This window comes from Bombyx mandarina, chromosome 15 (assembly GCF_030267445.1).
Source record: "Bombyx mandarina strain Sakado chromosome 15, ASM3026744v2".
NCBI classification, from domain to species: Eukaryota; Metazoa; Arthropoda; class Insecta; order Lepidoptera; family Bombycidae; genus Bombyx; species Bombyx mandarina.
Window position 1 is genome coordinate 7283500 of NC_143221.1, and position 15194 is coordinate 7298693.

Below are 15194 nucleotides of genomic sequence, written 5' to 3' on the forward strand. Positions count from 1 at the left end.
TACTACCTTAACGGTCATAAATCTGTCGGTATGTTACAAATTAGCCCACTTACCGAGGCGCGGGCGGAACAAATCATCGAACGAGTAACATGTTTTGTTTCTTACAATGTTGTTATTAAAGTGTCGTGAGAAATGTACTTGTGTTTTTCGTAAGAACCCATTCGAATATTGAATGCCTGCATATATTACGCTATTGATGTCCGACACCGATGGTAGTGTTACTCGCATTGTTTTACTAACGATCTCGACGGCGTGTAAATAAAACTGTATGTTTGTTATTACTTTAAATTTTATATACAGGGTGTAAGCAAACCAAACTATGTACTTGCCTAATTTTAACATAAAACATTGAAACATTCAAGCCAACCGTCCGGCTTTTTCGGAACCATTGACCTAACATGTCATTTTTCAATCGATAGTGTTACATTGCGTGGCCCAAAAGAAAAAGTATCATTAATAAACTGTAATATAATTTTTGAGGCTGCCTTGTTAGTATGACCGGCACTATGTCTTCCTTTTTGGGGACAGCTTCAATACCCTTTCTATAAAATGAACCTACGCACAATCAGGTTCTCTTGTTTATTTTGTTTATATAATACATTTTGACAATGAATTGTTAATTTATTGCTAACCAATATCATTTTTATGTGTTGATATATATAGATGTGTTCAGCACCCACCTAATATAAATTGTTTCGTTTCATCCTTTCTTAAAACAATGAAAATAAAATCTCAATAATACTTCCCTCTATAAATAGAACTCTTATTTAGAATTAACAAAAAAAACATTCTATTTATTAATCTAAAACGGTTTTAGTCGTCGTGGATTAAAGTATAAGACGTCCGGTGCATTCGTATCTAGCGATGCACCGGTGTTCGCGTCCCGCTGGCAAGTGCCAATTTTTCTAATGAAATAAGTACTTAACAAATGTTCACGATTGACTTCCACGGAGAAGGAATAACATCGTGTAGTAAAAATCAAACCCGCAAAATTATAATTTGCGTAGTTACTGGTGGTAAGCACTCGCGTGAGTCCGCACGGCTAGGTACCTCCACCCTGCCTATTTCTGCCATGAAGCAGTAATGCGTTTCGGTTCGAAGGGTTGAGCAGCCGTTCTAACTATACTCAGACCTAAGATGTCTCAAGGTAGGTGGTGGCATTGACGTTGTAGATGTCTATGGCCTCCGGTAGCCACTTAACACCAGGTGGGCTGTGAGCTCGTCCACACATCTAAGCAATAAAAAAAACAGCATAAAAAATTCTAATATTATTATCGTTAATTAGTCACACACATCTACCGATAAGACGTAAGAGCGATCTCCTTATTCAACATTCAAGCCAAAATTAATATATTGAATCGAGTTGATATCTATAAAATGCACCGGAAGAATAAACAATGAAGTGTTAGTTTTCCAACAGCCGCATCATTGGACACTGCAATGCTCGCAATAATTTTGGGTACGCCAATAACGTACAGAATTACAATTTATTTTACATAGATTATAATCGCTTGATTATTATCGACCAAGCTTTATGGCTGCGTATCTCTGTGCTATCTTTTGTCGTAGTTTATACGCGCTCTTAATTAATGCGTTTAATTTCTGATTATTTTATGAGTCTGATTCTAAGCCCATCTAAGCGAGGCCATTAAGTGGTTACCGTAACCCATGGCACAAAAAACAGAATATGTGATAACTCTGAGACAGAAGTAGGCACCGCGATGGTATACCAGTTTTTGGTGCAGTCGACATTATTTTTTTGCGACAAAACTAAAACAGTGCAAATACTCCCTCCTACCTAGCCCAGGTCCGAACGCTTGAGCGAACTGTGCAAGGAACTCGTTTATTGGATCGCTCAAATCACCAGCCAGTATAAGTCGTCTTCTATCTGCGGTGAAACTCTTGGGTGAGGGCAGTTCAACATAATAAAAAAAAGGGAAATTCAACACACCCCGCGTCTCCCCTCCGCGTAGAAAATTCAGTTTTTGGTGCAATAAAAAAGAAGGATCACCACATAGTCAAAAGCTTAGCATTAGCCTACTGAGTTTCTCGCCGGATCTTTTCAGTGGGTCGCGTTTCCGATCCGGTGGTAAATTTTGCGAAGCACTGCTCTTGCTAGGGTCAGTGTTAGCAACACTCCGGTTTGAGTCCCGTGAGCTCACCTATATACATTAGGGCGAAGCTGAAATAGCCTCTGAAGGCTATCAGCATAGGGCATAGGTGGGAAAAAAAAGCTTACAATTTGATTTAACGATATATTATTTCGATTACATATCGATTCTAGTAAAATAATTTAATTGTCAAATCCAAAAATTATATTCGTTTCGTGCCTCTTCTTTACGTCATCATCATAATAACTGAATTCCATGAAGTAAATATAAGCTTAACAATGAATGCACTATTTCATTTAACATCCCTGTGAAATACCCATTTAAAGACAGCCTAACGATATTAATGCAACAATGTATTCATCGGATAACCATCTAGCTTGTATCCGGCATAAGAACAACAAATATGTTGTAAGAAAAAAAAACTGTAATACAATTTAGTTTTTTATCGCCCAAGAGCGCAGATGTCGAACTAGTGCGATAATGGTACTTAAATCTTCAGAGATGTTTCGTATTTGGTTATACGCTTTTATAGGCCACCGTTGGCAGCGTTGTGTGTTATAGGCGATATCATTGGCACGAGAATGGCTCGTTATTTAAACTCTTAAAATTAAAATTACTGGTTAATGATTTACGACTAGACTTTTTCTAAATGTTTTCGTCATCGGTATAGAGTATTGAACTTTATTATTATTGAAGGTATTTTTATAGGTTGTTTGTTTGTGTTTTATATTTTCACGCGTCGTTAATTCGATTGAATTGTTATTGGCGCTGCAGAATAGGGAACTGGAATTCACCATTTTAATATCTACTATTAATTTATATAGATAATTATACCAAAAAAGTGAGCGCCTATTCATAACGTCTGTAAATCTAGACATTGAGGTACTTACATGATAAATGTAACCCCAATCATAGGCACGACCGTCAACAAAGTTGTCAACGCTATTAAATTAAAATAAGAATAAGTGAAAAATAATACAATGTTAAATATTATAAAATCCAAATTAACACATTTTCACATTAATAACAGTGTACCTAATAAGGACAGTAACTAAAAGTAATTACATAAAATCTGACTAATTTAGTTTTAAAAAAAAAAATCGAGCCATATAAACAATAATTATTACGTACATACATACGTAGATATAAAATTACTAGTTTTTCGTTTTTTTTGTTGTTTTCTGCGCCGATTATTTATTTTCGTAATCATGCATGTTTTATTTTGTAGTCATTAACAACTACTGCCACATTAGACAGTGGCAATTGAGCTAGAAATTCGCGTTGACATCAAAATTCCCATCAAGAGTAAGCTGAATTTGTTATCACAAAACGCTGCCACACATATTTTGTTTTCATTTCACAATTCGTTCTCACACCAAATAGTCCCAATAGCTACACAAAGAAACGCGACACGTCTATACACGTTGTTTGATCAGTGATGTGCCAAATATATTGATTGACAGAGCGACCTTCCTCTAAGTTCACGGACTCTGTCTTATGCAAACTAAATCGTTAATACGAAACACATGCTTGTATTTCAGGCGCCGTTGTTTTGTTTGATTCAACAGCTATGCGGTTATAATATGCATAATTAAGATACTTGATGTGGGTGGCTTCGAATTTTTTCCTCATAGTTTGACACGTGTAATCCACGAAGCGGAATGGTTATTGGTGATATGTTTAATTATTTACAATGGTATTAACGAATACATATTATATTATATTTAATAATATTTAAGACTAAGATGGCACGTCTCTACACAATTCCTCCTGCAGTTTCTATGAGCTCCGAGACCTGCTTAACGTCAGACATCAACAGAGTTTCTCGCCAGACAGAGCCACTGAGAGAGTAGGTCGTGATTTCGATCCTGTGGCAGATTCAGTGGAACACTGCTCTTACTGGGGCCAGTGTGAGCAAATTCTCTCAGATTGAGCCGTTAAGCTCACCTACCAGTCCGCGAATAGCTTACTTAGGCTACAAGCGCAAAGAATAATGGGCATCAGTCGTCTTCTGGAGTCTGGCATTCCGGTAGGAATGGCAAAACAACCGTTATACCTAGTCAGGTCATAAGTATTGTCACACAGTAAAAACTTTTCTTTTAGAATGCTGGCCACAAAAAAGTTTATTGAACTCGAATTTCGAATTGTTCATGAAAATAAAAATGTATACTTTTAGAATTTTACTCATTTTTAAATATGGAGTGGACGCTTAAAGAAGACCGTGTTGCAGTTATTGCGTTGCATCATTGCGGTTACGCGCCAATTCAAATTTTTAATATGCTGAAAAATTTGAATAGAACCAAAAGATTCGTTTATTGTACCATCAAACGATACAATGAAGACTCTAGTGTAGATGACAGGTCAAGAAGTGGTCGCCCTCGGTCTGTTAGGACTCCAGCAGTGACAAAAGCTGTGAAGGCGCGAATTCAAAGAAATCCCAAACGTAAGCAGAAACTGTTGGCCCTGCAGATGGGGTTAAGCAGAACCACGGTGAAAAGGGTCTTAAATGAAGACTTAGGGCTTCGGGCATATCGAAGAAAAACAGGACATCGTTTGAATGCTCGTCTAATGGACCTGAGACTGAAGAAATGCCGCGCTTTGTTGAAGCGGTACGCGGGAAAAAAATATCGGGAACTTCTTTTTTCGGATGAAAAAATTTTTACCGTAGAAGAGAGCTACCAGAAACAAAATTATGAGGTGTACGCACACAGTAGTGAAGAAGCGAGCAACCGTATTCCGCGTGTCCAACGAGGTCATTTTCCATCCTCGCTCATGGTATGGTTGGGAGTTTCTTATTGGGGCTTAACAGAGGTACATTTTTGTGAGAAAGGTGTAAAAACGAATGCAGTTGTGTATCAAAATACAGTCCTAACGAACCTTGTGGAACCTGTTTTTCATACCATGTTCAATAACAGGCACAGGGTATTCCAACAAGATTCGGCACCAGCTCATAGAGCGAAGAGCACACAAGACTGGCTGGCGGCGCGTGAAATCGACTTCATCCAGCACGAAGACTGGCCCTCCTCCAGTCCAGATTTGAATCCGTTAGATTACAAGATATGGCAACACTTGGAGGAAAAGGCGTGCTCAAAGCCTCATCCCAATTTGGAGTCACTCAAGACATCCTTGATTAAGGCAGCCGCCGATATTGACATGGACCTCGTTCGTGCTGCGATAGACGACTGGCCGCGCAGATTGAAGGCCTGTATTCAAAATCACGGAGGTCATTTTGAATAAACTTTAGTGTCATAAGAATCTATGTTTTGTTAAGTTCATTTTGGTATATGAATGGTTACATAATGAATAAACTTGTTTCAATTATTTTACATTAAACATGTGACAGAATTTATGGCCTGACTAGGTATACGTACAAATATGTTATTGGATTACATACAAATATGTATTGAAGTACATATATGTCTTAGGGTGAGACGCGACATTCATGTATAACATAGGGACTGATGCCCACTTCACACCAGTAAGTCCGAAAATTTCCTGCAGATCAAGAGCAATTTAAAAATACCTGCAACATCCACTTTACTCGGTGACTCAGTCAATTCTTTTTCGTTAATGAATTTCTCATACTCTTAAAAACTCACTCAACTACAGAAATAATAAAGACATGCTATGACTAAAGACATCTATGTACATAAAAACTGCCCTATATCCCGAGCGTGATTGGTGTGGGCTGAAATAGGATTTCTCGGCGGACGTGACAATTGTGCTGGCGACGTGAGTCCGGCGTGCCATGATCTCACCAAATGGTACACAATACCTAATATCTAGATAGACACACAATAGATCCAGCCTTCATCCCATTAACTGAAAATAGACGACGGCCAAGTGCTTGCAGAAAAAAAAACCCAGCGAAATTAAGAACTCAACATTTTTGGGTCCTATTTATACTATACAGTGTTCCGATAATTACGCCTTAGATGGGAACACGGCTTCTATAAGTCCACCACCCTGCCTATTTCCAGCATAAAGTGGTAATGCGTTTCTGTTTAAGGGGCTGGGCAAACTTATGTCTTGAAGTGGGTGGCAGAATTTCCGCCGTTAATGCCTAAATGTAATGCAGTAATGCGGTTTGAAGGGTGGGGAAGCCGTTGTAACTGTACTTGAGACCTTAGAACTTATATCTCAAGGTGGGTGGTGCATTTACGTTGTAGATGTATATGGGCTCCAGTAACCACTTAACACCCACAGGGCTGTGAGCTCGTCCACCCATCTAAACAATAAAAAATAATTAAAAAATCATACTTGTAAACAAAATGTGCGGGATTCAGGAACAGTCAGTCGTATTTACTTAGAAATAGGTCACTGACCTTGCCGAAATTGTGTATGGCATGTGTGAAATATTGAATTCGAAAATATGATCCTATTTGAAGATATTCAGTGTCTTTGAATGATTTAACACGTGCGACCTTGAAATATTACACCAAATCCGTGGTACGAATAATTAAGGTCATACGTAGTGCCGCTCTGGTGAAATGTTTTTAATCGAAATGTTCGACATAGCCTTAGTGTTTTATTTAGTTTTTTTTAGTGTATTAATCGCTTAAATATTATTCAATTTTGTTAAACTAACCGTACGTACATATTATAAGAAAATTACTAATTTATAATAATATGATAGAAAAAAAATCATGTCCATAATTTAAACTAATACGAACGTCATCTATTGTGTCACAAATAAATGCCACAATTAAATTAAAATAAACGATTCGGTGAATTAATGAGTCGGCGACGAGTCGAGTATAGTCATTACAATTAAATTAATTGCCCTATTTTTAGCCTGTCGAATCTCTGCTGTCGTGCCAGTTCTGCGAAATAAAAAGATAATTCTTACTGGTTCTGTGCTCGTACTTCATAATAATCTGTGTTCGCAGAAGCGATTGGAAGGACCATATCTATAGTGTCATTAAATTCACTAGGCTCTTTATGTAAGTACCAACATAACACAATATGTTGTCTTTTCGCATTAAAACTGTATAATCTCAAAACTTACTAATTTTACAAGAGACTATTTTAAAGGTTTAACATGTAATATTTTATATATTCATCATCTTTGTAACATTTGTTTTTTTTTATTTTTTTACCAGTTACATTATCTGTCTTTTAAAGTAAGATAAAATTACGTATTAATTTTGTTAATTTAGTGAAAAAATAGTTAACTAAAAAAAAAAAAAACTAAAGCTAAACTACGCTCTTTTGACAGTATTTATGAGAAAAATTCTGGTGATACCAAATACAAAATTCGGTTACTAAACTAATTATAACAGTCCAAATGTACGAATATTCAAAAGTTTTTAGTGATTTTATGACCTGTCAAAAGTGCATATTGCAGATAATAGATAATAATATATTCTAGTATGTTCTCCGAGTATCCGTACGCTAAATCAACATGCAGTCTATAGATCTCGTGCGTACTATTTATTGAATAAAACCTATGACTTCAATAGGACAATAAGCTGGATTAACTTTTAGAAAACTGAGTCATAGTTTACGAATCCAATTATAATACACTTGTTCATTGAAATGAATTTGGTTTGAGGAAAATATTCTCCGTAACCGTTTATATATTACTTTCAAGTATGGTAGTTTATAATCTGTATTTTTTTTATAAAGCAACATTGGTTTTTAAAAGAATATTTCCGAATCATACTACTACACTGTTTGTGTGTGTGTTCTGCTGTATATTCGTAACAAGCAAATGTGGTTGCAATCCGTTCCTACAAATATATGAAAGTGGAATGCCGTGAGGTGATCGTAGGCTTTTACTGGTGGGTTAGGGGTATTATGAAATAGCCATGGTATCACTGTCTACTGTATATCTTCAGTGAAGCAATCATGCGTTCGGGCTTAAAGACGTTACAGCTGTGAAACAATAACAATTGAGTTTTCGAAATCGTATCTCAATATGAATAACACGCTGTGGTGTTCTGTTAATTTAATTGGAAAATTTCCATCCTTTAGTAATTTCGGATAAATAATTTTCCTTATGCACTTATTATTCGCAGAGAAATATAGAAAATCAAAATGACAGCGCGTCCTACTTCATTTCAGGTTTTGACAATTACGCACATCAAGAAGTTTTTTTTTTTTTTATTTGGTCAGGAGGAAATCGCCGGACTTCCGCCCTCCACTGGGGACGGCGGGCGGAGCATGTCGAAGTCGAACCGACTAAAACCTCCTGTCGCTCAACAACCAACGTCCAAACCTCACATGAGACAGAACTCATGAAAAGGCAAAGGGGGGAAAGTGAAGTGTTTAGTGCGGAGCACATCTCTCCCATCACCCTCCCCCTCGGGACGCCGGACTGGCGGACATCAAGCAATTAGGCTAATTCGAACGGTATATTTATTATCTATAATTTATTTGAAATCTCGTAAAGAACAGCTGAGTGCATTGTAAAGATTTATGTACTTTCCGGGCGGTCTCTTTTTCGATTTAATTAAATTTTCATTATAAATTGTTTAAATGCAATGACGGTACGATTAGAAAACGTATGAAGGAGTTATGTTACTTTTTTATTGTGCTAGATGTATAGACATAATCTCGGCATAGCATAGAGCTAAGCAGTTACCGAAGTCTCAATTATACTGGATAACGCTTAATTAAGGGTAGGTTGAAGCTAGAACCAAGATAGGTTAGATACGTAGGTATGAATGGGCAGGACAGTGGTAGCTCTTCCAGTCGGCCCTTAACCCGCCTCACCGCCTCTGACGTAATGTTTGATTCCTGAAATGGCTAATCTGTAAACAGCGACAGTTCAAGGCGATAAGACGAGACTGGCGCCCGGACAAGTGTGATTGTTCCCATTACCATAAAAATTGATGGCTTGTAAATACTAATAATATGATACTAAAGCACAAACACGTTTCAATTTAACCTTCGATTAATAACGAGAGCACTGTATCAAACAATAATAAAAATAAATCTACCAATTATATATTTGCAGACGCGTTTTTATATTTTCATTGGTGGTTTTCGTGTATTTAAAATCGTCGGATATTAGTTATAATGTAAAATGCAAATCTTGAAATACGAGACGTAACAAAAAACCGTGATTGTTACTTTTTAAAACAAAAATGAATATTTAGTAATCGGTCCTAAAATATACCACCAATTTTGAATAAGAGTTCTCTCAATAATTTTCTTATATATTATAATTGACAAATAAGGATAAGGTTTTTCTTTGTAAATAGCTGTACGAAATTTTCTTGGAATGTTCAGAAAAAAAGCAAAAAAACGTACAAGGTAGTTTTAGTTACGTCTACCGTTAGAAACATTTTTTTTCCTATGTATTCTGTGGTACCTACGCTAAAGGACTATTCCAGTTACGCGCGGACGAGTAAGTGAGCTCACGGGCTTAATCTGAGAAAAATTTCTAACCCCAGACCGAGCAAGAGCAGTAGTCCTTCGCAGAATATATCTACCACCGAGAAAACGCTTTTGAAAATACTAAGTAGATAATATCATATACACATACATTCACTATTTGACGCTTACAGAAAAACAGACGGTAGTTATTTAAATATCCAAATGTCGAGGAATGAAACCTTAGTTGTCCGTGATTACGAAGATCGTTAAGTACCCGAAATGTCAAAAAATAAATAAAAGCAGTTTTAATTTACCAAAGCCTGTGTAATACACACTACAACGCGAATGTATAATCCAACCTTAAAACTTGAAGTCTCAATTGAACTATTTAAGATTATTTGTTCTTAGTGTTGAATCTCAGCTACCATACCAACATATTATACCATTGCAAAGACCGATTTACGGGATACTTCTATTGACGGATCCTATAAGTTCATAGTCATATATACGTATTTACCAACCTTATTGAATGTTCGATAATTTTTAATGATTTCTAAATTGTTTGATAGCAGAAAATCGTATATTTCATCGTATATTAGTAACTAAACATGACAAATAAGGCTACTTTTAATTTCTTTCTGGCACTTGATAATGTAACAAAATTTATCACTTAGTCTCGGACATCCGTGCCGACAATTAACATTTCTCATCAGAGAACAACACATAATAATTTAATCTTAAATTTCACAGCTGCATTTACGATTCATTCAATTGATTTACGACAAGTTTTCAGTGTTATTTTTAAAGTTTATTAGCCGTGTAGAAGTAATAAAAGCGGGTAATCGTTTATTATATAAGAAAGCGGTAGATCCATCGGGTAGATAGCAACACGTTTTGATGATGATAGAAGAATTTCTCCTTAAAAAGGCAAACTGGATTTTAAATTGTTATTAAAATTATTACCGGTGATATGACATACTGTGAACATACTCCCGTGACGTTACCAATATGATGCTTATATTTTTCGGAATCAATCATACATTTTGGTTTGCGGAGGGAACACCCGCTGTCCAATATAATTCAGACTTCAAGCTCACGTCCCAAAATAGTTGGCGACGTTCAAAGCATGATTCTGTGATTATAATTTAAGACTCCAAAAAACACTTAACAACAGGGAGGCCGTTAGCACGTTAATCAATTTCCGTAATAAAAATGTTTTTTTTTTAGGTAACCAGGTTATTTTTACTATCACTGATATATCCAAGATATTTACCTTGATAACGTTGAATTATTGACGATAAAAATGACAATCTATCATTGTGCCATTAATGTAATGATTACAAAATTATGTTAATTGCATTTTTTATGAAAATTAAAAAAAAAACACAATTCTTACGATAATTGAAATGAACAAAAAAATTACCAAAATCCGTCATAAAACTACCCGCCTATTTATTTCAAATATGAAAATCTCTAATTATTTTTATTTAAAACTATTTAAAAAAAAGGACCCACCTAATGAATTTATCTGCAATTAAATCTTCTAAATATATTTTACACTGCACCACTAATCACTTAAACGTAACCACGTAAGCACTGCACTCGATCGATTTGATACGAAATATTTAACTTAATTAAAAAAAACATCGATGTTGTTCACGTTCCAATCGCTCGGATGTACGCACCCGTCTCGTTGTATGGTGAGCGCGCGAATGAATGTAAACCTGTGGCCAGTCGCAGACTGCAAGCAATTGTAATGCCGGTTTTTTTTTTAATGCTGTATCTTCACAACATACAGTCTTTACGAGCCGACATAGAATAAGTACTCAGTATCCGTTAGCGTCCGTCCACGTTATCATCCCAACAAAGACCAAAGTTTCTTTATTAACTTTAGTCTATTCTAAACATGTAAATATTCTGTGTAAATTTTCATCTGCTAATAATATATCTTTAAAGTAGTTAGTCTAACATTTAAGTAGTTGCTTGTGCTGCTTTTAAAATCACAGATTCGCGTATGGAAAAACTGACCAAATTTATTTGTATTTAGGTTTAGTAAATTTTTTCCTCTCAAGCACCTGTCATTTTTGTATATACTTTGACATTGGCAAAATCAATGCCAAAGGCGTTGGGAGCCAAATTCTTTATAAAAAAAAGATTTTTCATGATTTTTAGTATTTTCAAGCACCGTCGTTTTTTTTTGAAATTTTTCATTTCAATCGAGAGGGGACTCTCAAATCGTATCGTATTAGTTTTATTTTCAGCGGATCGCTTATTTTATTGTCACAGTATTTTTGGCTTTTAACACGCTGTAGTTATAGTACAGTTTTCAATGTTACTTTTTATCATTTAGGACTTTATGAGAACTTTAATAAGATCTTTATGAATTTCAATTTTTTTTTTGCTTAGATGTTTGGACAAGCTCACGATCCACCTGGCGTTGGATGGTTACCGAAACCCATAAACGTCTACAACGTAAATGCCGCCACCCACCTTGAGACATGAGTTTTTTTACAGTACAACGGCTGCCCTGCCCTTCAAACCGAAACGCATTACTGGTTCAAAGCAGAAATAGACAGTAATAGGCAATAATAATAAAAAACAATAGGCATTAATCTGAAGCGATTCAGTAGAAGTAAAGGATGATATAGAAAGGGAATCAATTATCTATTTTAATAATTTCCAAACGTTTGATTATCTTGATCATTTGCGCACATTTGAAGTACCGATAGCAAAACAATAATTTTATTACTTTACTTTAACATACCTAACCTCTACAGGATAAAAGAGTTTTATTTTATGTTATACGTTCATCGTTTATTTTTATAATAAAATTAATAGTTTCTGATGTTTGAAATACTATAGAGTTTTCGTCATCTAGAACAAAGTATTCCAGCCGCAAAACTGTATTTTATTATCAGGTACTATTGAAAGGAAATTAATTATCTTTTTTTTTATTCGCAAAGTAATCTAGTTCAATATTATCACCTTAGCACTTCCTTAGCCTCAGCTTAAAATTAGCACCTTCACTATAAAATTTTAAGTTTGACTATTTTTTATAGTGATCTTGCATTATCATTCTCGATCAGATAAGATTGACTTACTTCCGGGTCACGGCACATAAATGATTGCCATATAAGGGTTTCTCATGCAATAAAGATAGCAAGATTAAAATTTTGCGACACGTGATAATAAAAAGAGTTAATATTTCCGAAATGGCGATTATAATGCTGTATAATAAGTTTCAAGGATAAACGTTGTATTTTTGTGATGGTTTTAAGTATTTTGGTAATATAAATTTTGATTATTTATGTGCTTGATTGCGGAGATAGTAAAACGAGCTAATGGTCTATCTTTTTTTTATTGCCCTTTTAGACAGACGAGCGTACGGCCCATACCTGATGGTGAGTGGTTACCGTCGCCCATGGACTTTAGAAATGCTACGGGCAGAGGCAAGCCGCTGCCTACCGTTAAGCACTTACTCTCCACAAGCCTCGTTTGTAGAAGCATATGTCATAGCGCTCGAGAAACTCCGGAAACTCCGCTAATTTCAAAGCTGATTCTGATGTAAATTAAACACGTAAATCTAAATAATATTAAAATTAAATTATATAAAATTTATTAAAAATTTTAAAAAAATGTTTGATTTTGCCTATATGTTTGATATTTTCTACTTCTTGCTTATTAATATGCGATAGGGGGCCGCTATTGCTGCCCAATACTGAGGCACTGGAATGAAGTCCATGTTGGCTCAAGACCAGCCATGGTCAATGTAAAATAAATAAAATGTACTTTTTTTCGTATTACTAATATTTCATATGGAATTTAATTCTGAAATAAAAAAAATATTATTATTATTATTATGATTATTAATCTCCGAAGCAGACTTTTCGATTAGAAGGATCAGACAGCTGTTATAAAAATATGATTGAAACGTCAACTATAGTTGTTATTATTTATGAATTCATATGAACACAAATATGTAAAAAGCACATCACTATTCGTGCAACACACAAACATACCTAGAGCAACTGATTGATTTCATTGCGATCATGTTTTTTAATCGGCGTTCGAAAGCAATAAATCATTTCGTGTTTGACAAGCTAACAATCGGTTTGTTTATTAGTCATCTCTTATCAACATAATATTACGGGAGCAAAAAACGCCTCCGAAATTGTGTAACTGTTAATTTTTTACTTACATTGTGTGGGAGAATTCCACTTGACCCTATTAAGTATAGAATGGGGCTTGGATTACAATTTTTAATTAAATTTCGAGGGAAACTATTATCCTGCTAAAATACATATGTGTTTATGAAAATGAACTCTTGTAGTTATGTTTTTGCTTTTTATTTTGATCCCTTTTTATTTACCCGATTTTATTGGAGGATTTATATACGCATCATAGCTTAAATTCAGTACATCACCACGACATACTAATACAAAATACTTGATTATGAAAACATTGTGATATTCATTTATCAATATATTATTTTGTGGTTATTGGTTTGCTTATTTATAAGTATATCGTCATAGTAAAAAACGTGACTTAGTTTGGGTTTTCGTAATATAATTAAATCGAACTAAATAGAGAAAAATCCGTAGATCTTAATATGGTATTTTTAAATACATATATGTATATACCATACGGGTTGGAGCGTTTGTCCAGGCTATTTGTGCCGCGAGGGAATTATGCGTTCATGCGGTAGTTTTATCGTAGTTGAAACGCTAATGTGACTTCGAGACGGGTAGTGATGTTCGCGCTGTGAGCTCCACGTAGTCCGGTAGCCCGTAGGTATTTTGTCAATCGACATGATTACTTATTTTTTTAAAGGAATAAAAAACAACACCTATGTTATGTATAAAAAATAACCACCACCACGCTGCCTGTTTTTACAGTGAAGCTGAAATGCGTTTTGAATTGAAGGCTGGGGCAGTACTTTTACTGTAAAAACTGAAACCTTAGAACTCATGTTTCGAGGTGAGTGGCGGCATTTAGGTTTTAGGAGATCGTCGATAAAAAAAATTGAATTTGAAATTCTAAAATTAAATGTATGCACTACCGACAGTAAATCAAAATCTTTAGGTACTTATATCAAGACCGAATCTCTAATTACAAATACTATCAAGCAGTCGTATCAGTAAAAACAATAAAATAAACACGAATTTTAACAGTAAAAGCATTAATTGCACGCGTTAAACTTTTTTTTAAATTATAAGTCAATTTCCTTATGTGTAAGTACCTAACGCTTAACATTTTACTCAAACACTTCTGAGTTCAACAGAACGTAACAATCGGTTTAGAATTGACGGCGATTGCGCGGCCGGCACACGTTTTTTTGATGGTTCCTTTCATTCAACACTTGCTCAAACAATGCTCCACATCCGACCTAATGAATGCAAACAAGCCTAGGTATGCCGGCAATAAATTACGTTTAGAAATATATAAACAAATTCTGACTTACGATGACTAAAGTCAATAAATATGAATACTCTGTTGTTATCGATATTAGAGAATAGTTTTATTTTAGTTTCGATTCTCTTCAAGTTTTCTACTACTCTATTTAAACATATTTTACATTAGCTAGTTCGGTGATCCCTAAAAAAATTGTCTCGTAATCGATTTGCGTTTTTGAAAATCGATCCTAAAATAAATTATTCATATTATTATTGTAGAACACTTTATAAGTATAGACACAGCTTAGAAATCACTATGTTAGAGAACATACCTTGCAAAATATCTTTTACGACTTAGAGACTATAC

The 15194-nt window shown here is 35.0% G+C and overlaps 1 protein-coding gene across 11 annotated transcripts in view; it reads right to left on the bottom strand.

Moving 5' to 3' along the window:
- sick (sickie) overlaps positions 1–15194 on the bottom strand; it is a 256372-nt gene that overhangs the window by 146816 nt on the left and 94362 nt on the right. For 2 of the 11 annotated variants that reach the window (XM_089733168.1, XM_089733167.1), the window contains exon 1: positions 10950–11144. The exons of the other annotated variants lie outside the window; for them this stretch is intronic. The gene's annotated coding sequence lies outside the window, so the exon portion shown is untranslated. Of the gene's footprint in view, positions 1–10949; positions 11145–15194 lie in introns of those variants that run through there. 11 annotated transcript variants of the gene reach the window in all.